The sequence below is a fragment of the Cuculus canorus genome, chromosome 3 (genome assembly GCF_017976375.1).
Source record: "Cuculus canorus isolate bCucCan1 chromosome 3, bCucCan1.pri, whole genome shotgun sequence".
NCBI lineage: Eukaryota > Metazoa > Chordata > Aves > Cuculiformes > Cuculidae > Cuculus > Cuculus canorus.
The window spans coordinates 4291385-4317285 of NC_071403.1; positions in this window are offsets into that span (position 1 = coordinate 4291385).

Sequence of the window (25901 nt, forward strand, 5' to 3'; positions counted from 1 at the left end):
GCTACTCTTACTGCCTTTCATCAGCTGAATCTCGAAGGTATCTGCTCAAGAAGAGGCGCATTAGGTTGTGATCTGCTACGGCTGTGAATCCTGAGTGGAGGTAGGCTCTGCAGGATTGCTTTACGGATTTTGAGAATCATAAGCTCAGGTCTTGAGCTCTGTCTTTTATAGGTACTGGGGATGTCGGGAAAAATCAGAATCGTGGAATCCCTAGGTTGGAAAAGACCTGTGAGAGCATCAAGTCCAACTGTACTTGTCTATTAGTAAACCAGATCCCTGAGCACCTCATCTACCAGTCTTTTAAATATCCCCAGGGATGGTGACTTAACCACCCCCCTGGGCAGCCTCTGCCAGTGCCTGAGAACCCTTTCTGTGAAGAAACTTCCTAAAGTCCAATCTGAACCTGCCCTGGTGCAGCCTGAGGCCGTTCCCTCTCATCCTATCACCTGTCACTTGGGAGAAGAGACCAACACCACCTTCTCTACAACCTCCTTTCAGTAGGGATTCTTTGTGTGAACAAGATAGAAAAGAATACAGCTGTAACGTAGGGAATGTTGTTTCTTTAAATACAACCACTAAACATTTTTTTCTTTTATTTTGTTTGATTAGAAATAGAAACAAAATAACTTTTCACTATAGATGTCACACTATTTTTATAATTAATACATCAAAGTATGTTTATCTGTTTTTGAAACTCACATATTGTGTATGCTTGCCAATTTAAACCTTTAGTATTTTAAAATAGGTTGTAAGTCTTGTAGTATGTTTCAACAAAATATAAGTATCCATCGTTTTCCGTGCATTACAATGAACGGAACTCGCCACTGGATGTCACTGCCTGACATGCAAAAGCTGATTCTGTAGAGCTTTTCACCACAGATTCATAAATACTTTCTGTAGCATTTTGGAATGGACAGGAAGGTTTGGACGGTAGCCTCTGAAAGCATAAATTGTTATCTCAGCGTCAAGATACGTCTCCAGTCACTTATTTATTGACACTCTTGCTTTCTACATTAAAAAATGCTTGTTGTAACACTGATGTGCATCAAAACTCAGGGAGTATTAGATGTTTTGCAGCTTCTTAATGCAGCAAGTAAATAAATACCCTCTTTGCTCATACTTGCATTTCGTATGGAGGAGCCTGTCTTCATCCAGTTAAAAAGTAGTACAACTATGAAAAATAAACCAGTTACATTATTGTGATTGATATGCAGGAAAGCTTACTGAAGCAATCTGGTTCATGAATTATCATGGCTTAAGTATGCCTTCTATTTCTTTTTGATTTACCCTTATGTAATGCATTGTTATCAAGACTGTCCTCACTGTCTTGCGTAGCTGGCAATCACTTATAGCCATGATTGAGGTTCTCGGAAGTCGCTTCCAACTGGCAAATGATACTTGGCAATGTTCAGAAGCTTTATAGCTTCTTTTGAAAAGTTGTAGATGCAGAGTTCTCCACTTGATGTTCCCCTTTGTGAACCTGATTTTGAGCCAGTTTTTATTTATCCTTGGAATTCATAGAATTATAGAAACATAGAATCGCAGAACAGTTTGGGTTGGAAGGGGGAGAACTTAAAGATCATCCAGTTCCAACCTCCCTGCCATGGGCAGGGACACCTCCCACTGGCTCAGGCTGCCCAAGGCCCATCCAACCTGGCCTTGAACACCTCCAGGGATGGGGCAGCCACAGCTTCCCTGGGCAACCTGGGCCAGGGCCTCACCACCCTCACCATGATGAATTTCCTCCTAATGTCTAGTCTAAATCTTCTCCCCTCCACTTTAAAGCCATTCCTCTTCGTCCTATCATTACATGCCCTTGTTAGAAAAAAAAAAGAGAACAATTCATCTGAGTCCTCTTTCCACACTTTGCCTCTTTAAGAATATAGACTTTCAGTTTGAATGGACTTTGGTCCTTTTCCTGTGGTTGTGTGCATGCACATAACGACTCTGAAAAGATTAGACAATTGTAACTCAGCATGCTGGTGAAATGCCAGTCTCGTAACTCAAACCCAATGTGCTTTATGAACCCCTGTTTTGTAATCTATCTTCTGACCAGTTTCTCCAAATCGTGACCATGCTTGTAACACAGTTTTGCTGCAAAACTGCAAGCGTTGTACTGAGTAGGAATCATCTCAAAGGACTGAAAAGGAAGACCTCTGCACTTCCTATATCTTTGTTTATTTTTTCATATAAGTACAAACTGTAGGAACCTTTCTCATGTAGTTTCACAGGCTTAATGAAGCCAGAAAAGGAGCTGTAACTGGTAATATGTTACACTGCTGCAAGCACTGACGTTTAAGTGGTCCCATTGAAATCATGGCCCTATTTTCTTTGGCATTGTCCAGAGTTAGAACCAACCGAAACCAAAGTCAGGATCAAATGTGTTGCCTCTTTCATCTGAAAATGTTATAATAATTAGCAAGGCATTCGGCAGAACTGATTGAAACGAGGGATATTTCTTAAAATGGACATGTTCCAAGTGTCATTTATAACACGATTGTAAATACAGCCCTGAGTCGAAGAAAAACAATCTTGTATACATTTCCTCCCTTCTGATCCAGCAAAAAAAAACCTGAGACCCTTAGCTGAAATCATACTTCTCTCTCAGTCTTAGGACTATGGGGTGAATATACCTTGGTAGTTTCAACTAGCAGGGCAAGATGTGAAGTTTTTCATATAATTAGGTCTGATATACCTAATCTTAAGGAATACTAAGCTTGGGAGGGTTTAAATATGATAGAAACACTCAGCAATTCTTCAGGTCATTCGATGATGATGCTGTGGAATTAAGATAAATACATGAACTAAGGTAGATGAGTGCTATTCCATTGCAGTCTGCAGTAACGATCTACCCAACAGCTCATTAGTGATACATCTTGAAGTAGTGAGTGATACATCACCTCTAACATAGTAGAATCTACAAGATGTGAATCATTTTAGGTCCATATATGGAAGAGTTATGCCTCTTCACCTTGATTTAGAGATTAGTGAGAGTGATCAGCTTCCTAAAGCCACCTTAGAGAGAATGCGATTTGTAAGATTTGTACTTAAGCAAAAGCATCACAAATCTTGGGAAGTTAATGTACCAAACATAATATGGAAGTCTTCAGCCATTCATGACAAATTATTTTCCAGCAGAATCCAGGGAACTGTAAGCTTTTTGGTTGTTTAAATACATTCGATCTACAGCAGTGGTGCAAAATGGAATTAGAAATAGATTTAATGGCTTTATTTAAAGATTGTGGGTCTTGTAGGTTAATTGATAGTGGGACCTTTTGTAAGTAATCACAGTCTGCTTTTTCTTTGAAATCTCAGAGTCAACACAAATAAAACAGTCCAGTTTTATCTATATTCTTGTTTCAATAGCCTGAAATCCTAAATTAGACTACTCATTCTATAATAATTATCAAAAAGCGGGACACAATATCCCTCTGATTAAGAAGAGCTAATTTATAAAACAAGCTCATGAGACCGATTTCTTTCTTTCAAATTGGTTTATTGTTTTTTATCAGAAAATTCAAATTAATTAATAAATAGTGTGTGTTGCCCAAGTTTTCCTCTTCCTCCATATTGCAGAAAGAACAAATATAACATGCAAAATTAGCTGACTGGATTTATATGTCAGCAAACAATGCCACTTGTAATGGTATATGATTTCCACACAATTCTCTGTGAAACAGGATTAAAAGTATTCCAAAATAATAATAAATAGAGTTTCCTCAGTAACTGGTTTGTCAGTAACTGATACTTAAAAAATGAATTTGAAAATGTACAAAGCTTATAGGTGAGCTATGGTTTCCTAAACCATTGTATAAAGTTTATAGAAAGTTTGGCAAATTTTATGTTGGAATGAAATATACTGGAGATGATCTATGTCAAAGAAGAGAAAGCAAGCTCTGAAGAAACTCATGGAATTTACGACTTTCAAGACTTCTACATTAGCAGAAATCAAAAGAAAACATTCTGACATTACAATTTTGACACTTTAAGTGGAGTGAAATACATAGGAGATTTTCAGAATTTTTTGTAGTATTAACTGCAAGTCATATCAATAGATTCGTAAAGTGAATAATAAAATCAATACACTTAAAGACAACTTGTCAGGGTTTTATCATAATCAAGAAAAATAAAATAAATACTATATAATTACAGAAAAAATTGGTTATTGTTGTTACTTTTTTTCCAACTGACTACTTATTCCTCATGCATGTTAATATACATCAATATTGACGAATTCCAGACAGCAATAGCTCAAAATGTCACCAAAAATCCTTCCAATTGAAAAATGCAGATCTTGTCTTCTCGAATGAGATCTCTGCTCTTTTGAAAGCCTAGCTGTGGCTGCATACGGAATGTGGATTAAAAATGCTAAAAGTGCACTAACTGCATTAAAGTCAATATGCCTAGCATTATTTATTTATTTATTTATTACCTAGCAAATTATAGAATCATAGAATCCCTAGGTTGGACGAGACCTGTGACATCATTGAGTCCAACCATACATGTCCACTACTAAACCAGATCCCCGAGCACCTCATGTACCTGTCTTTTAAACCCCTCCAGGGATGGTGACTCGATCACCTCCCTGGGCAGCCTCTGACAGTGCTCGAGAAACCTTTCTGTGAAAAAGTTTTTCCTGATGTCCAATCTGAACCTGCCCTGGCACAAGTTGAGGCCACTCCCTCTTTTCCTATCACTTGTCACTGCGGAGAAGAGACCAACACCCACCTCTCTACAAGCTCCTTTCAGGCAGATGTAGACAGTGGTAAGGTCTCCCCTCAGCCTCCTCTTCTCCAGGCTAAACAACCCCAGTTCCCTCAGCCGCTCCTCGTCAGACTTGTTCTCCAGCCCCTCATCAGCTTCGTTGCTCTTCTCTGGACACGCTCCAGAGCCTCAACATCCTTCTTGTGGTGAGGGGCCCAGAACTGAACACAGTATTCGAGGTGTGGCCTCACCAATGCCTAGTACAGGGGGACAATCACTTCCCTGGTCATGCTGGCCACGCTGTCTGACAAAGCCAAGATACTATTGGCCTTCTTGGCCACCTGGGCCACTGCTGGCTCATGTTCGTTCAGTTATCAACCAACACCCTCAGGTCCTTCTCTGCCAGGCACTTTCCAGCCACGCTTCCCCAAGCCTGTAGCGCCCCGTGGGATTATCATGTCGCAAGCGCAGGACACCGTAATGACTTAAAATGCTACCAATCAGAATATTATATTGAGTTAAAAAACACCAAAGCATTCTGGTTTTGTTGTATATTCGCCCATTAGGTAGACACACACTAATTCAATTCTAATTTGCAACAGATATTATCGTTTAATATAATTAATGTAGATAGTTATTGTAAATGATATCCATATAAAGTGGTCATCTCATTTAAATCAAACACAGTGAAGTGTGATACACTGTCACTGTATAACTCATCAAAAAAAGATCAAGTTGAGAACATACATAATTGTCTCAATTAAAGACATAATTGGTGGTATTATATCTTGGCTGGAAAGCAATCAGTTTGCTTTGTAACCCTTAGGGGGCTCCATTGCTATGTAGTACTGGGAAATGGCTAATTTGACATTCTAACGTATTCTGACATCTACTGTAATTTAATTTAGACTTTATATTAACTCTGTTTACACATGTTTAACTGTGTGCAGAACCTTTCAAATGGGTTATAAAGCTTGGTAATGTAGATTTAGGATTGTGAAATGAAGTACGATTTTTACAAAGCTGTTACGTATAGATTTACCAGAATCAGTATCATAAATGTAACAGGATTCTCAGTTACCGAATTTCAAAATCATGTGGACAAAAGGTCCAGAGGCAAAAGGATTAAATCATGACTTAATAATTTCTCATGATTTTCAGGATGCTTCACTGACCGTCCCGAGTGTCTGTGTGTAAATTACAGCATCACAGTACAGCTTTTGCTCCATAACAAACTAAAATACTTGAAGAGGACGTGGCGCGGTGTTCTCTCCGAACAACAAATCTCTTAAGGGGGAAGAAATGTACAGTTTCATCGTTTTCTTCCTTCCATGGGACTCTGGTGTGACTCAGCTCCTTTCTAGATGGATGAAAGTCCAGCCATAACTCGAGCAAAAGGCTAACATCACAAATAAGTGTTTGATACGAAAGAGAAGAAAGAGCACGAATGTGGTAACAGTGAACTGACATCCACATATCATAGAATCATAGAACCATAGAATGGTTTGGGTTGGAAAGGACCTTAAAAATCATCCAGTTCCACCCCCCTGCCATGGGCAGGGACACCTCCCACTGGCTCAGGCTTCCCAAGGCCCATCCAACCTGGCCTGGAACACCTCCAGGGATGGGGCAGCCACAGCTTCCCTGGGCAACCTGGGCCACTGTCTCACCACTCTCAGCGTGAAGAATATCAACTGTCTATGTGTAGAAAAAGATGCTATTTTAACAGCCAAGGTGAGGGCTGTCATACCAACTGAGACCCTGAAGGACAGCTGCAACTTCACAGATGGTTCTCTCAGGATCCCCTGTGCACAGCAAATTGGAAAGGATCTGGAATGGAACTGGAAGTGAGGCATGCATAGGAACAAATTTGGATTAAACAAGGAGTTGAAGTCAGATGCACTTTTGTTTGTTTGAAGTTTGCCTGGTTTTTGTTTTTTTTTAAAAAGCTAGTAATTTGAAGGAAAAAGTAAGAAGACAACCAAGGCAAACAATAAGCAAAGGAAAAAACTACATGGAAAAAGTTCCCATAAGGTGGAAATTTTGCAGCAAATGGAGGAAATAGGAAAACTAGTGGACATTTCTGCATTTGGGACAAGGAATAGAGAAGACAATTATCCTAGGGGAAAAATAAACAGACAATGAAGTAAAAAGAAACGTTTCTTACAGTGTGTGAGCTTTCTTTGGGAAGAAATCAGGAGATTCCTATGCATAAAAATCCTTCACAAGAGTTCCATTGAGAGGGACCGAAATTAATATTGCTCATGTAAGCTGGAAACTCTTCTAGACCCACTAAAGCATATAGATGAAAACTCTCTTTCAGAAGCAGAAAACAAACACTTAATAAATAGCTCAGTGCTGGAAGTTAAAAGCCACTTAACCTCATGCACTGCCTCCAGCCGCTCTGCCGAAGAGAGAGACTGACCACAAGATATTACTGCCTGTTCCTTTATGCTGTGGACTAGGGTGTGCTTTATGAGTCAAAATGTTTCCCTCAGCTCCGTTCATCTACACGGCATGAAGAAATTAGCCACGACTGGTTTACCTCACAGATCGGACAACTGAGAAGTGTCTTTGCCCGGATCAATACTTGGCTTTGCATTTTCAGACTGGCCTGATTTGAGCCCTCCTAAGCCAAACCACCGCTAGTGTGAGCTCTTCCTTGTCTGCCTTTTCCTTGCAATGGAAACGTGAAGTTCGGTGTTGCTCCACTCAGAATTTCTTGATGTGTTTCGTTACAACAAAGCATGCTCTGTTTGCTGCAGGATTCTGTGTCAGGAGATGCCTTCAGGAGATGGATGATATCCCAGAGCACAATAAATGACCTCCCTATGATAAAAGAGGAAACTACCCACATTGCTAAGATTCTTTCATAGCCTTGGTGATAACGGACTTTGTAAACACAAAGGTATTTTAATTAATATTAGTCTTTATTATCATAGAATCACAGAATAGTTTGCGTTGGAAGGGATCTTAAAGCCCATCCAGTTCCAGCTCCCCTGCCATGGGCAGGGACACCTCCCACTGGCTCAGGCTGTCCAAGGTCCATCCAACCTGGCCTTGAACCCCTCCAGGGATGGGGCAGCCACAGCTTCCCTGGGCAACCTGGGCCAGGGCTTTTATTCTTGAAAAACAAGTTCATTTTTCCAAGAGAAAAAGCAAATAGGTATCCTGGCAAGAACAGCACGTGAAGTGTAAGAAATCAAAATTTTATGCCATCTTAATTTAAACTTTTTGCTAATACTAGAGTTCTAAAGTAATTTTTCTCTAATAAATTGTATTTTTATTTATTTCTAATAAAATATATTTTCTAACAATAAAGTTATTTCTCTAATACTAGTAAGCGTCATATCTAAAACAAGAAAAGAAGATTTTAAAAGTGAAATGAATCACTGTAGTGCTAGTAAGGGTAGAATAGTTTAAGGTGAAAAATATATATGGGATACATTAAAGTTCCAGCAAATATAAAAGAAATAGGCAGGAAGGAAGGAAAATTATTGCATGAATCATACTCCCTTGGGTAACAGTGTCAGCAGACTTGAAATCATCGTGTTGCATAGGACAAACAGATGAGCAAATTGATGAGTAACTGACAAAAACTTTTTTTTTCTTTTTCTGAACACTGAACTAGCAAACAGCTCTTTTTATATAATAAAGATGTGAGGTAATCACTCCCATCTCTCTGCAAGTCAGAGCTATAAAGAAGGATATAAAAGAGCAGATGGTGTGTTAGAATGGTCCCCTCCACAAATGCGGGCAGCCATACTGCAAGAATGTTTCTTTGTGGGCCGATTTAATCCCAGAGAATGGATTTTGCCCTTATTTTTTTATAGCAGGTATTTCTGTCATGGGTTAGCCCGTTAGATTTGTCTCAGTTCTTTACCCCACATAGCTCGAATTTCTATTCGAATTTAAGCTGACCTCTTGCTGGGCCTCTGTTAGGCAGAGTGAAAGCCAACACATAAGCAGTTTGGATAATCCAGGAGTATTGACTTGGGCCCTAAGATGGCAAAGATAGACCAGTATTTTCTCAAACTGTTTGAAACTTAATTCTCTTTGCATCTATCTTGGTGTGATCTCCCAAGTTCATTTGGTTTAGTTCTTTCTCGGTTGGACAGGGAGGTAATGGAGCAGATGCATTTCACTTTGTAAGGTCTTCTGATTGCTTTCCTACCATGAGTTGATGCCAGCGATTCCTCTCCTCATTTCAGTTAACCCAGGAACGTGTTTGCACTGGACCAGCAGTAAGTTATTAAAACAATTTTGCAATTCTAATGTGAAATATAACCTTATCCAGAAGTAATTTGGTGCTGCCAAAGCATTGGTACAAAGGCATCTACAAGAAACATGATGGACACTGAGGAAAAACAGAAAACAGCAGAAGAGACCAGTGGGGAGCAAATGGAGGTACTCCTTTGTTTTTCTCTGACTTTTCTGAAAACTTAATATTTTCACAGAATCACAGAATCACCAGGTTGGAAAGGACCCACTGGATCATCGAGTCCAACCATTCCTAACACTCCCTAAACCATGTCCCTCAGCACTTCCTTACAAATGAGGTTTACACCTTGAAAATATTCATAAACTCTACACCACAGCAATATTTCAGGACAGCTCATGCCTTTTAAACATTGCATGTTATGCAACGTATGGACTTTAATTATAATTCCCCAAACTGCAGTGTGGGAACAAAAGATAAAAGGTTCCCAAACAGAATGTGAGAGCACTCATAGCGTAGTAGAAACATCACAGCACACTAACTGCTAGTGGTAGAGAGAAAAGTACAAATGGTAAAGTGAGAGACAGATAGAAGACGAATCTATGTTGCAAATGCTCCAAATAATAAAGAAAAATTGGTAATTATACCTGACCTACTTCACTTTGTAAACATTCCAATTCAATGTCAGTACACAGAAAAGGCCATAATCCTTATTCTTGAAGAATATGACTATTAGAATAGCATCCGCCTCAACATTTAAATACAAAGGTGTAGTGTTCAATGTCTTTTTCTAAGACTGCAGTCTGGAAGGTACCTCATTTGTAGTTACAACTGTCTTTTATGTAGCTCGTGAAATCCATTTGCCTTCACAAAGATGTACTGTAAACTATTATTAAAATTTATGAAAAGCACAAAATATTTAGATAATGCTGAGTAATACCACAAAACAGATTTACAGACATGTCTTTCTATTTTCTAATAAAAAGGCTAATAGGCAAATATAAATAAGATAAACATAGCTTTTGCTTTTTCATTACAAAAGGCAGAAGAAAGCCAGCATGACTCTCTTAGAGAAGCAGAAATTGGAAGAATTAATATGTAAACTCTCTTTCACACTTTAAACCTTCCAACTTTCATTTGTAAAACATAAATTCTTATCTTAATGTTCTTGAATGAAACAGCTGTAGAGATTCTATTTTTAACGTACATCTATGTGATGCAGTACAGCAATCACAACTCACGTGGACATTCTCAGCTGGGTTTAAACCAGCTATCTGTCTGCTGAGAGGGAACCACATGAGCATGTCAAATTAACACCAAGCGGCTGGCAAGCACTCAGCACTGGGCTGTCACTGAACAAATTATGGCAGAAACATTTATTCAATGTCCACTGGCTTGAATTTCTCAGTGGCTACTTTCTCCACTTAACTGATTTTTTTTCGAAATCATAGAATCATAGAATAGTTTGGGTTGGAAGGGACCTTAAAGACCATCCAGTTCCAACTCCCCTGCCATAGGCAGGGACATCCCACTGGATCAGGCTGCCCAAAGCCCATCCAACCTGGCCTTGAACACCTCCAGGGATGGGGCAGCCACAGCTTCCCTGGGCAACCTGGGCCAGGGCCTCACCATCCTCATCACAAAGAAATTCTTCCACATGTCCAGTCTAAATCTGCCCCTCTTTATACCCATTGCCCCTCATCCTATCCCCACAAGCCTTTGTAAACAGTCCCTCTCCAGCTTTCTTGTAGCCCCTTCAGGTACTGGAAGGTCGCTATAAGGTCTCCTTGAAGCCTTCTCTTCTCCAGGCTGAATAACCCCAACACTCTCAGCCTGTCCTCATATGGGAGATGCTCCAGCCCACAGATCATCTTTGTAGCCTCCTCTGGACCTGTTCCACCAGCACCATATCCTTCTTTTAGTACAGGAATATAATTTTCTGTCTTTATAAATCAGTTATTTTTGTTGTTTTGAAAAATTAGGTAACATAACCTACACAGCAAAAAGACAAACAGTATTCTAATGTTGAATATGACAGTACTGTACAGCCCAAAGGGTGTCCACTTCAAGTGTTTAACAGGTTTCTGATTTATTTATAAATTAACTAGATTGCCATAAACTCTAACAAGGAGGAAAAGTAATCCTTCTTGAAAACCAGAATGGCAGGGCACAAATCCTGAGATGATCTCAAATCAAGAGTGAAGAGCAGTGTGTGAGTTTACTCGATTACTTTTGCTTCAATGAGAAGGTCCTCTCCTGCATCTTCAGTTTGCTTGGAGCCTGCGGGCAGAATCTGAACTGCCAGCCGCTGGTAGAAGGTGGAGTTCCCTGCTGTGAGAACACCTACAGAAAGGCTAAGCCACAAGCACTTTCCTAAACTACAACCCGTGACAAACAGAGGGTGAAGAAAAGCACAATGGTGCCTCTTACTCTGAAGCTGGGTGCTGATTAGCAGATAACAGGAAAAATGGATAAAATAAAGGCTCTGCTGGAACAGACCACATCCATTCCAGTGTCATATCTCTGACAGTGGCCAATACCAGCTGCTTTGTGAAGGGTGTAGGAACAAAAAAAAATCATACATCCCCAGCATTCTGCCACGCGGCATCTGGTGAGCTTTGCTGGGGGACACTTTGGTAAGAATAATAGTTTTAAGTAGCCTTTGATGCACTTTCTTTCCTCATCAATTTTTCCTCCACTTTTTGTTTTACATCATTAAAAATTTTAGTAATAATAATGATAATATGCCTGAAGTTCGCTAACATTTTCCAAGCTTTTAATGACCTCTACTAAATCCTGAAGGTGAAATGCATGAATACATGTGAGCTTTTACACTGTACATAATATCTGACCCCGTGTTCCAGAGAATGGAACTATCTGGTCCCTGTTTGAAATGATGGGTGGATGCCACCCTGAGTTGTTGCCTTATGTCTTGATAAATTCAATGTGAACGAATAACGTCTACTTTCCTGTCCTTCTAAGTGGAAGTGAGTGGGATTTTTTTTGACAAAATATGTGTTGATAATTGATTGAAACTACTATTTTTGGGGGGTTGTGGTTTTTGTAGGAATAGTTATTTTCAGCCACATTTTTTGTTGATAAAAGTGTCTCAAGCATAAGCTGAAACTGCTGATCGTGATGATCAGACGGAAACAGATGGAGGAAACTTCCTGATAACTCACAGTTCTAAGAATGGGACCCTCATTTAGAAAGGGATATTAACTAGATTGGACATGAACTTGAGACTCACTCAGGTGGAGTTCACTTACCAGCAGCCCCTTCAGTCTTCTTGGGCAGCCTGGTCTGCTGTCTGCTGTCAACGGCCACTTTAGCTCAGGAGAGAGAGCTCAATCATTAGATGATGAGAAAACCCAATTAAAAGTCTAACCTGGTGTACTTGCAGTCATGCCTGTTGGTTCTCTACAACCTTGGTGAACAAATCAAAATACTCTGGCATGAGACTCCCTATGAATTTTGTCTTGACGGTAAATGTAAATAAAGGATATATGGGTTTGAAAATACTTTTAGGAACAGTTGAATAAATCTTAAGTTATTCTTCAAGTATCATACTGGAAATAGGCAGTATTTTAATTGGATCATTAAATAAATGGAAAGAGAAATCATTGCAAAGTATACTTAAAAATTAGTAGCATTAATTTGAATGTTCATAATAATTTGCAATTTTGAAACAAGGAGGCAAGAGGTACAGTAGGAACAATTCAATGTTGGAGACACGTTATTTTTTAAGAAGATTGCCATGTAACATTGAAGAAAAAAATATCGTGCTGCAAAAGCTTATATGCATGCATAATTTTCTTAAATAATCTTCTTTCTTGCCTGATTATAATTATTCACATGCAAGGGAATTCATAAGATGATGACTGTCAATATGTACGATAAAATTGACTTTTAACTACAGGCACATGTCAAGAAAGGACTGTTGCTAATCTTTTTTGTAACAGCTTAAATGATCATTATTCTTGGTGTTGTTGACAGCTTTTTCCTGCTTAACTGGTGAAAACATTTTAGTATTATATGGTGGCTTTTCTCCAGGCATACAGTATATTGTTTTCTTGTTGCACAGGGGAAAATTTACATTAACCCTGATATATAGTACTTGACATTTATGGTGCAAGTGGGATTGATTACTTTAACATATGAGAAAACTGCAGCCTTAAAATATATAGAATATGAGACAACATCATTGTGTCCAAACACTTTATTTAATTTGCGCTATAAAACACTCTACTGCTGGTCAGTTTCAATATTCTTGATACGTGAAAATTTTACTATGAGAACATAAATTAAGTCTTAATACACAGGTATTTCTGAATGTCCATCAACATTGCATGGATTGCTGTGTTATTGGTTCAGCTGTGTCAGACCCTCTGTGCAATTTTGCCTGAAACTCAGGCAAAAATATCGATGGTAAAGTTATTATGAAAAATGGATAAATTTTAAGGTTTGGAATTTTGGTCTGAATAAGTATATAACCATTTTGACTAATTCTGAGATGATTTTCCTAATAAAAAATTATGTCTGAAATCAGCTAGATTATTTTTCTGGAAAGAAAATAAAATGGATTTAGGATTTTGTGTGTTATTTTGCCTTTTAGAATTTCACAGAATTTGATATCATTTCCATAACCACGAAAGAACAGAGCTGTATACTATACATCAAAAATGCTTTTAAAATTGTTAAATCAAAGTGAAAATCCATTTTATTTTTATGTGTTTTATCTCACATAAAAATAAAATGGATTTTCACTTTGATTGCAATTGCTTGCAATCCATTAAAAATTCTTATTTCCTTTAATTATAAAAAAATATGGCAGTTCAACTCACAACTTTTGGGTCAAAGCTAGGCCTAAAATTCTCTTAATACTTGAGGGCAAAACCTGACATGGATTTCAGCTGTGCTTCTCTCAAGGGACATTCCTTAAAGTAGCAAAATGAACACCAGCCTCAACGAAGCATAAGATTTCCCCCATCTGTCCTCTTACTATACATGATTTTCCTTGTCCCACCCCCTCATGCCTCCTGAGCTCTGAATTCTGGTAGCTTTCCACTTCATCTTAACAAGAACTTCTAGCAAGAATCCAATTTATTTGTTCTTTGAATTGAAATGAATTAGATAAGAAAATTATAAGAAAGTAGTTGACTGAACTTTCATAGTAAATGATGTCAGAAATACAAGTTAATGTTTTGGCTTTTGAGAGAGAAAAGTCAGAGGGTTCAATATCTTGAAACGAGATGACAGAGAAAGTCACAGCAACACTATGAAGTAAACCATCATTGAATCATCAAATCATAGAATCACTAGGTTGGAGAAGACCTTTGAGATCATCAAGTCTGACCATACATGTCCACTACTAAATAATATCCCTAAGCACTTCATCTACCATTCTTTTAAACCCCTCCAGGGATGGGGACTCCCCCACCTCCCTGGGCAGCCTCTGCCAGTGCCCAATAACCCTTTTGGTGAAGAAATTTTTTCCTGTTGTCTAATCTGAACCTGCCCTGGTGCAGCTTGAGGCCATTCCCTCTTGTCCTATCACCTCTCACTTGAGAGAAGAGACAAACCCCCACCTCTCTACAACCTCCTTTCAGGCAGTTGTAGACAGTGATCAGGTCTCCCTTCAGCCTCCTTTTCTCCAGGCTAAACAATCCCAGGTCCCTCAATTGCTACTCATAAAAGGAGCTTCATCTTTTGCTTCATCTTGGAAACCTGAGGCCATTTCTATCACCTATGAGACGTAGGTGTCAGCACATGTCACCTTTGTACCTGTGTCCTGCAAGGGACAGGCAGGGTAAGAAAGACACTCGTTCTAGGACGGCCTCTAAGTGGGTGTAGCATAGAAGGAGATGTCTTCATGTCCAATCAGATACTACTTTCAATCATCCTGCTAGCCAGGAGGAGGACTTGCACATGCAAAGTGTGCAGATGTCTGGTGAACAGCAAGTGCCAGAAGAATCCAAGTGGAAAAGGATTGATAAAATATCTCACTACTGCCAATATGTCAGTCCTCTTTGATTAAGAAAGTTGTGAAAGTGGCTGGTGAACTTCCTGAACAACATTGCTGTACAATTGATTGCTCTTTATTTGACAAAAGCTTTATTAAATCCTAATGCTTTGCTTCTAGATGTGATGTTTCCCTCACTAATCTTAGGAAGATTTCATGAATAGGGCTGCAAAGATGATCTGAGGGCTGGAGAACCTCCCATACGAGGACAGGCTGAGAGAGTTGGCGTTGTTCAGCCTGCAGAAGAGAAGGCTCCGAGGAGACCTTATTGGGACCTTCCAGTACCTGAAAGGGGCTACAGGAAACCTGGAGAGGGACTGTTTGCAAAGGCTTCTGGTGATAGGATGAGGGGTAATGGGCATAAACTGGAGAGGGGCAGATTTAGACTGGACATAAGGAGGAATTTCTTCACGATGAGACTGGTGAGGCACTGGAACAGGTTGCCCAGGGAAGCTGTGGCTGGAGGTGTCCAAGGCCAGTTTGGATGGGGCCTTGGGCAGCCTGATCCATGGTAGGGGGGTTGGAACTGGATGATCTTTAAGGTCCCTTCCAATCTAAAGTATTCTATGATTCTGTGATTCTATTATTATTACCTTTTATACAAAAAGACAATACATACCAAGTTTAAGGATGTACGAGCTCTGTTTAGAAAGAAAGAGAAAGAAAGGTGAGGAATATGCTCTGTTTAGTTGCCAGAGAGCTGTTACTCTCCATCTCCAGTTGACTTTTAGCACAGGAAACAAAGGGTTGCTTACTCTTTTCTAACACTCAACCTATCTTGGAGCAAAGAAGCACAACACGTTATATAATTAAATGCTTTCTACGTCACTGAAAAAATAGGTTACAAAGATGTTAATGATGATTGCAAAAAACACCTCATCTGAATTCTTTTTCTAGTTAACAATTGGTTATAGGTTACTTACAACTATAAGTGTAAAAATGCGCCATTAATTAAATATATAAATACATATATCTCACATCTGACATTTCCATATTTAGGTGTAACTGCTAAAGATCAATAAGCAATTAAAAGATGTGATTTAGCTCTTGACTTCTAACTGTTTATTCTTTAAGAATTGATAAGGGTAACAATGTGTAATGTTTTTTCATTTAATCTAATTTTATTTGCACAATTATTGGAGAGTTACTTTGCCATACTTAATTACATTGAGAAGTCCTGTTTACAATGGTGTCGTGAATACCTCATTTATAGCCGGTGTTTCAAATTTTGTCTTTCAGCCAAAACCAGTTTTAACTGTAAAATAAAACCAGACTTCTTGTACACGACACTTACCCCAAGGCTACCAATTATACTGTCTAAAAGCTGTTTCCCAGCTAACACCTTTAAATCCTTTGCAATATATTATTTCCTTGTGGTGCAAGCTTTTGGCCGTAAAGTCTCAAGATTTTCTGGGCAATTCTAAAATTAATTGCCTAACAATTAACATCACATCTTAGTGCAAATATTGAGGCGCAACTACTCTGCAGAACTAAAAAAAAAAAACACAAGTTCTGTATTTTCTATTCTCTTCTCTTTTCTTGTTGTTTTTTTTGGTTTTGTTTTAAACAAAAGCTATGTTCCTTCTGGCGCTTTATGAATGATATCTTCTTGTTCTATTTTTGTATGATCTTCAAAGAGCTGTCATCTCTACTTCATATCACTTTCAGTTTTATATCAACACATCCATTTTGATAACTTCAACATGTCCTAATCTTTTCGAGACAAATGTGGGAAAAGTAGCATGAAGAGTATAGTATGATATTAATTACATATAACCGACACACCTTTAACCTTTATATCCTGGAGCATTATTCAAATAAGTCTGTGCCAAAGGATTTAGGAAAACTTTGCCTCTTAAGATCTTCTGTTTTAATTTTTCATGACAGTAAATAAGGAAGAATTTCTTCAGGATGAGAGTGGTGAGGCCCTGGCCCAGGTTGCCCAGGGAAGCTGTGGCTGCCCCATCCCTGGAGGTGTTCGAGGCGAGGTTGGATGGGCTTTGGGCAGCCTGAGTCGGTGGGAGTTGTCCCACTGGATGATCTTTAAGATCCCTTCCAACCCAAACTACTCTATGATTCTATGATTCTATGATTCTATGAATTATGCTCCATGTGATACTCATGTTATCAATTCAAAAATGATTCCCTAGTCATTCTCTGACCAAGTTGCACCTCATGAGGAGCTTTTCTCATATGCGTTGTTCCTTTAATTTACTTGAAATCTTATGTCTCTTCTGACTCAATTCCAGAAATGGATCCTAACAATCAGTTCAAAAGAATAGAAGTGAAATGGAAAGAGCAGTATCCTACTTAATATATTTCTTGTTCAGTGCTCATATTCTTCTCCCAGTGATTCATGAATCTGTTCAGTTCTTGTAATCCTACTTTGAGTCACTGATCTGGCCTGGCTAGTCTGCAGGATCATGCAAGAGATATAGGGAAACAGCTGTTTTATTTGCACAGATGAAAAATTAAGTAAACATTTAAATTACTAATGGTGAAAGCCTAAAAGGAATTTTGCCTCACCTTTCTATTTTCTACTAGTGAATTCTCATTTTTACATCTTATTGATAACGCTTCATTGTAATTATAGTATATTCTTTGTTTTCAGTTACAGAAACCTATTTCTTTTGTAAGAAATTTCTTACAAAATTCTTCCTGTCTCTGTAATTTGACCATATATCTCCTGATGGCATGAAAGCAAGTTATTATTTTCTTGCTTTTTCTCTTTCAAACTTTGTCTGCTCTTCTAGAAATCTTACACTCCTGACCTTTTAAAGAGGCTATTACTTTACTACTATTGCACTGAGCATATTGTTACTTCTTCTATACAATGGTCTTATTGGAGGAATATAAAGAAGTTAGGAGCTGTGGCTGATAAAGATCCTGTGAGAAGCAAAAAGTCCCTGCTGACCTCACTTAAGAGAATGGAAACAAAAGTCTTGCGGTTTTGCTTCTCTTTGTTCTGGATTTTTTCACTTAATGCAACTGTGTCTCTTCATGATCAGTTCTATTTTAATTTTTGTGAGGGCAAAATGTTATGTCATGTCTTGTTGTTATCTTGCTAAGATAACATTTCTCGATGTCATTGCAATCACAATTTTCTTCCATAACAATTACGTAGTCTATTGAAGCAGACCTCAAAAACTTTGAGAGTGTTTTTTGGATAATAGTAGTGAAATTACACAAATAGCTGAGACAGTCACAAGGTTTCATTCAAACATCCTTGCTGAAAAATAGCTAATTCTTTTCTTAGCCAGAGAGTACACCATGTCTGCTTCTATGGCATCGTTGCTATATCATGCTGGGGACTGAGACTTTTCCATGAGCCAATGGGTTCAGACTTACTGGTATTCATGTTGGCTTTAGCAAATGGACACTGGAAAAAACGATTTTCTCACCAGTATCCAGCCCAGATGCAACCTGGTGTGTATGTAGAGCACACAATCAGGGACTGAGCCCTAGAATAAATCATGACAACACGATGCATTTAGTGGGTTGTTTCAGAACTCTGCTCTTGCTGTTGAGCAACCTGTTCATCTTCCTAAAACAACTCTTGCAGAAATAATGATCTGAAGATACACTAAACAAGGGGAGGAACAGTTTGAGTGTAATCTGGTCTTATTGACCTGAGCATTGCGATATATCCACTGGCTTCAGTGTATCTAGACTTCTCGGCTAGACATTAGGAAGAATTTCTTCACTGTGAGAGTGGTGAGGCCCTGGCCCAGGTTGCCCAGGGAAGCTGTGGCTGCCCCATCCCTGGAGGTGTTCCAGGCCAGGTTGGATGGGCCTTGGGCAGCCTGAGCCAGAGGGAGGTGTCTCTGCCCATGGCAGGGGGTTGGCACTGACTGATCTTTAAGGTCCCTTCCAACCCAAACAATTCTATGATTCTACAATTGTGTGAAAGAAGGAATTTAAACTATTTTCTACTAGAAAAAGTTTATTAGAAAATTTTCAGCTGATTCTAGTAAAGCCCAGGCATACTGACCTGGATGAGACAATCTGTGTATGATTCAGTAAGTTGTTATACGAACTTGATGTCAGTCACCTACTGGCACAGCCACGTAAGCAGCGTGAGCAGTTGAAGAATAAAGCCTTGGTGAAGAACGAAACCTTAGAAGCAACTTCTGTCAAAATATGCAAGCCAAGAATAGCAATGTCTGAAGCCGTGAAAAGAATAACTTTATGCCAGAAGACTCCAGTGGAAGAAACTCAATGACAAGACCACCAACCCTCATTGCAAGCACAAGAGAATGAATGCAAGCAGATCACCTCTGACGGCCAACCAAGTGGCACTTGTAGTATCTTACCTCAAGTAATAGAAGCTCAATGTCACTCTGTCATCTAGCAACCACACTGTATGTAGAGATTTATTAGCCTGTTACCGTCTCCAGTTCGAGGTGCAACAGAAAGCGGATCCTTACTGCACGCACAGACTGGGACAAGAGGAGAACCTTGGTGGCAGAGGCTGAGGCAGGCACACAGGGCTCAGAGCTGGCATCTTCATCTCCGAGCATTGCTGACAGCTGCAGTACACAGGTTCTGGCTCACAATCCCCTGGGCTCCTCAAAGCACAGCTGAGATATGCTGATTATTTCTCTAGCGGTGCATTTCATTGAGTACTGTTGAAGTGAGAGGACAGCTTCATCACAGACCACCCGCATGATGTTTTCATATCACATCACTGAGGCTTTGTGTTTTGCACTGCTGGGTGCTGGGTGTCATTTTTATACTACACGGGTACATGAGAGGGTAAGGCATGATAGTTCTGGGTTAAGGGCAACAACCAGCCCTGACAGTTCCTGCCTAGAATCATAGAATACTTTGGGTTGGAAGGGATCTTAAAGATCATCCACTTCTAACGCCCCTGCCATGGGCATTGACACCTCCCACTGGATCAGGGTGGTCAAAGCCTCATCCAACCTGGCCTGGAACACCTGCAGGGATGGGGCAGCCACAGCTTCCCTGGCAACCTCGGCCAGGGCCTCACCACCCTCATAGTGAAGGAATTCTTCCTTATATCAAGGCTAAATCTGCCCCTCTTCATTTCATACCCATTCCCTCTCGTCTTATCACCACAAGCCTTTATGAAAAGTCCCTCTCCAGCTTTCTTGTAGCCGTTTCAGGTACTGCATTATAAGATATCCTCTCAGCCTTCTCTTCTCTGAACAAGCCTTACTCTCTCAGTCTGTCCTCGTATGGGAGGTGCTCCAGCCCTTGGATCATCTTTGTAGCCTCCTCTGGACCCGTTCCAACAGCTCCATCTCCTTCCTATGTTGGGGATTCCAGAACTGGACACAGTATTCCAGACGAGGTCTCACAAGAGAGGAATAGAGAGGCAGAATCACCTCTGACCTGCTGGCCATATTTCTTTTGATGCAGCCCAGGATATGGTTGCCCTGCGGGCTGCAAGCACACATTGCTGGCTAATGTCGAGCTTCTCATCAACCAGCATCCCCAAGTCCTTCTCTGCTGGGCAGCTCTCTCTGTCTAGCCATACGATAGCCTCCTCTCACCCTGCCTAAAGCCCAGTATCCAATTTCAATCCCTCAGGGACATCAGCTTCTGCCCCAACAACACCAGAGCAGCACCAGTCTACAGCTTCCCGCAGCCCAGTCCTGCCCTGCCGTGTGCCCCGGTGAGCCACGGCCATCCACGGTCATATGTCCCAGCCTGGCCTGAACCCATCCCCAGGGTAGTGCCTGATTCCTGGTCCTGGGGCTGCCCTGGTGTCCTCCCACGGCACTTCTCTTCTTTGTCCAGCTCTACCACTTAAGTACTAGAAGTACCTGCTCCTATAAATCTCACTTTCCTCATGTCCTTAATGTAACCTATCTGCAACGATTTTGTTAGTAACTCATTCACTCACTACAGCTTTGTCCTCTTCCAAGACAGTTCAAATACCCGAGTGTTGGCCACTAATTGTAATCGCATCCTTTGATCTTATTCTTTATGAGGACTGGGCCACAACTGCTGTATTGAAAAGCTTGAATTAAGGACCTGATTTAACTGGCTTATCGCTAAATAACACATAGACCTCCAGTAGCAGTCTAGAGACAGAAACGAAGAAAAAACTCCAACGGTTTGGTACAATAAGGAGTGAAAAGTATCCATATAAAATTACTACAAGTCAGAGTGAGGTCTGTCTCCCACCCTCACACCCACGATGATGTTCATAAAATAAGACCATGAGGGAAATCAAACACAGCTGGCAAATGCTGCTCAGTCCTTGAACTGGAACTTGAATGCTCCAGAGAAAAGTATTGATGGAGCTCAAGAACTGATGAAAGGATCACTAATGTTCAGAGGTAGTGCTGAAACTCCCACTAGCATCAGATTAATCTCCTCAGCTTTCAAGATGTTCCAGTAACCTGCCCTGATCATTCTGCCTTCAGCTAATAAACATCTATTTGTCTGCTAACAAGACCATCGGGCATAAAATTGCTAGTTTAATTTTAAAAGAAACAATGGATACTGACCTTTACTAAATAGACAAATTATTGCTATTTTTCTGCTTTAATATAGATGTACTTTATTTATTTGACATAGAATTATAGGAAAACATAGACTGGAAGGAAACTCTGGATGTCATATAGTTCAAACACTCCCTCAAAGCAGAGTTTGATCAAAATTGGATCTATCTGCTCTGTGCTTGTCTAGTTGAGTTCTGAAAACCTCTGAGGTTGGTGATTGCATAATTTCTTTAGGGAATTTATTTCAGTGTTAGATTCTCGTATTATAAGATTCCTTTTTTTGAACTCCTGCAGCAGTTTTGTAACTGTTTCAGGAAGTAATGAAAAAGGAAACTGGAAGAAAAAGACCAGACAGGAAAAAAGTATTAATTAAAAGAAGTATTTAGATTATATGTTTTCTTACTCTTAATTTTTGAATGGCAGGAAGACCAAAAAACCTCTAAGAACCCCTGGAGGTGTTCAAGACCACATTGGATGGGACCATGGGCAGCCTGATCCGGTGGGAGGTGTCCCTGCCCATGGCAGGGCGGGTGGAACTGGATGATCTTTAAGGTCCCTTCCACCCCAAACCATGCTATGATTTTATGATTCTATGGTTCTATGAATAATAAGCAAGGAAACCCCTAAAATTAAATGTTCTGAATCAGTTCTAGCAGATATTTTATTTCACTGCAAAAAAAAAAAGATTTGTTTATTTTTACCGATGAGAAAAAAATATATTTGAATTAGCCAATATTAAAAATCAGTTATTCATTATATCATCCAGAGTGTTTTGGTACTACTTATTTTACCCATAGAACAATTATGTTGCCTTCTTTGTTCAGGACTTTATTCTACGCTGATTAATAATATGTAAGTATTTTATGAGTGGTTTTTGTGAAAACTTCAACATTGTATTGCAGACTTACTGAACTGCTTAAGGATCAGCAGAAGCAGAATCATTTTGTCGTATTAATTTTGCAATTGCAAGAAATATTAAATCAAAGAATTGGAACAATTACAAATTATGAGAAAACAGTAGACAATGATGTTCAATAAGGGAGGGAGTGAGCATACCTTGAAAGATACCTTAGAATTCAAAATTATCTTGATGGTTATCTGGAAAAATAGTCTTAACACACTGGATATTTAATCAAATAAAATGGAAAATTCACTCGGACAACCTATTTCATTAATACACAATGAAAAGAACTAGCAAGCAATAGTTTTATAACAGAAATATTTTGAGATTAAGATGGCCAATATGATGAATGTAAATCCAGCAATCTCACCCTCTGGAGCTACAGGTGAACAGCCTGTAGTGTATAAAGAGAGTTGTAGCCTGCATGACATGGAAAATTATCTTTGCTCCCTCTTCAGAACTGTTTCCTTAGTTGGAGTGTTGTGCAAGCTTGGAGCTCTGCTCTTCATGAAAGACACAGAGGAGTTACTGAGTGGAAGAAAGAGAGGTCTGAGGCAAGAAATGAAAACAACTTTTACATGTATGAAAGACTGCTGAAGAGAAGACTTGAATAAACTCTTCTCCTTTGGGGTTAGAAGAGGCTTAAATTGCAATACATCTTAGATTAAGCCTAGAAAATAATTGCCTAAAATCTCACCTGGAAATAGATGCTGTTAAAGCTTCTACCAGATAGCGTATTAGAACCTGTTAAATATTTTTATCATTATAGCAGATATTATAGTATTTTAATTTATGAAATAAAACACATTTGTTTCCAGGATCTGTTGATTTGGGTTGATATGCCATTTCACTCCTAGGGAGGCTGTGAGTGCTCTGCTCATTCTATTTTTATTAGCAGTGTGCTATGTGAGACCGTGTAAGTAAATATATACTCTCTATTCTAAACAAAGCAATATAATTTTTCAAACTTCAGAATAAGAAAGAATGAAAAAAACTCTTTAACACTCCCAGTTTGAAATTTTATTAGTTTTCAGCTTCAACATTCAGATTAATTATATTTTCAGTCTTTTCTACATGAGAAATATATTGTAATATGAGTATATTAGATTATACACATGCTTATGTGTGGATTTAATATTCAGAAAAGTGCCCGATCCACAAGTAACTCCTGAAAACCTTAACTCTTTCTCATCCTAACTACAACAAGGACTAGTTTAAACTTGTGTGCCTAAGCATGATGTCAACTCATCCACCTATTGCATACATAGAATCATAGAATGGTGTAGCTTGGAAGGGACCATAAAGATCACGCAGTTCCAATTCTGTGCCATGGGCAGGGACACCTCCCACTGGCTCAGGCTGCCCAAGGCCCATCCAACCTGGCCTTGAACACCTCCAGGGATGGGGCAGCCACAGCTTCCCTGGGCAACCTGGGCCAGGGCCTCACCACTCTCATGGTGAAGAAATTCCTCCTTATGTCCAGTCTAAATCTGCCCCTCTCCAGTTTATACCCATTGCCCCTCTTCCTATCCCCACAAGCCTTTGTAAACAGTCCCTCTCCAGCTTTCTTGTAGCTCCTTCAGGTACTGGAAGGTGCTTTAAGGTCTCCCTGGAGCCTTCTCTTCTCCAGGTTGAACAACCCCAACTCTCTCAGCCTGTCCTCATATGGAAGATCTGGCAAATATTGATGCAGTAGGAAATGAGGTGTAAATGTCAGTGGGAACTTCAAGAAAGGATTAGCTACCTTCTAGAGATTTCTGAAGGTCTGTAGTAAGAAGAACCTTGCAATCTATCCTAAAGGCTGCCTCTCTCTGTTAACTGGAGCTGCTACATGCTGTGTCTAATCAAGCAGTGAGTCAGTGGCACAAGGTTAGTGGAATGCACCACTTGGATATTATTACTAGAATCATTCAGCTTCTTTGTTGGGGCATGAGTCATCGCAGCCACAGATTGTGGCATCTTACAAATTTCTTATTGCTTATTCTTCAAGCCCATCACTTAAATTTGTGATATGATTGTGATTTTTTTTTTTTGTTAGAGGGCCATACTACACTATGAGGACTCTTAAGCAGAAGAAAAATAGAAACAGAAATATAATGTAACCTCACTATATGAATTAGCAAACAAATTTCTGAAGTGCATTTGCCTCCTAAAACAAAAGCATAATCTTCACTGCCAATGTGACATCAGTAGCGTTGGGAACACATGCTTCTGAACAATAGAAAAGGGAAAAAGAAAACAATTCTCTCCATCCCCACTTGATCTCATAGGAAGACTAAAAATCAACACTGTCACCGAGAGTACGCAGGGCTGGTAAGAAGTCTGCCAAAAACCTACTCATTCAACAGTAGAGGAACATTTTTCTCTCACAGTGACATTTACAGAAAATCCGTCACTTCAGAGGAAAACAGTTCTATGAAAATGATTTTCCACAAAGTGGAAATAAAGCAATTTAGTAATTTTTAAAGTAATTTAAAATCATCTTCACGCTCAAGGGAAATCGTTAATAATTTGTTCTAATAACAAAATCTGCCGTGTGGCCCATGTTAATTGACGTATCAAATTAATTGGATTAAATCCACCCAGAGCATGTAAAACCGACTTATTCTCTACAGAAACTTCTTGTTATGAAAGAAATTGCTCTTACACCAGCAATTTCTGATTTTTTAGATTCTGATTTTCTGATTTGAATAAAGTAAAGTGGACTAGGTAAATAAAATAGGATACAGATCTAGTACTCCCTATATAAGAAGCAATAGACATAGCTCTTCCTCAGTGCTCTCAATTGTGATGTATGCCATGAATTCAAAACATGATGTGTGCCATGAAAATGCCAGGAATGCAAAATATGAGGAGTTAAAAGAATTAAAATAAAAGTAAACCAAACGTGAAAGACAGAAACTTCTTTTCCCCAAGAAAAGAGAGCATTTAATAATTGAGAGCAAAAAGTGAAAATGACAATACCAAAAGAGCTATTGAATGTACAAAGTGAATGAACTGAGCACAGATAAGGGATCAGTTTTTCCATAGTCTTTTTTTCGGTTACAGAAATTTCACAGATGTTTCTTTCTTCTAACATCAGGAGAACACCACTAGTACTCAACTGCTCACCCACGAACAAAAGCAGTCTGCTAGTGGGAAATAGCTTACAGGCTGCACCTGGAAGAACCCGCTGCACAAGTGTGGTAGTCCTTTCCTTTCCTTTCCTTTCCTTTCCTTTCCTTTCCTTTCCTTTCCTTTCCTTTCCTTTCCTTTCCTTTCCTTTCCTTTCCTTTCCTTTCCTTTCCTTTCCTTTCCTTTCCTTTCCTTTCCTTTCCTTTCCTTTCCTTTCCTTTCCTTTCCTTTCCTTTCCTTTCCTTTCCTTTCCTTTCCTTTCCTTTCCTTTCCTTTCCTTTCCTTTCCTTTCCTTTCCTTTCCTTTCCTTTCCTTTCCTTTCCTTTCCTTTCCTCCTTTTCCATTTCCTTTCCTTTCTGTTTCCATCAGTTGGAAACCAATTGCTACCTGGATAGCGCTCCACAACCCATCAGCTGAAGCTTTCCCTACTTCCCCATCCTCTACGTTGCCCTCTGTGATGATACG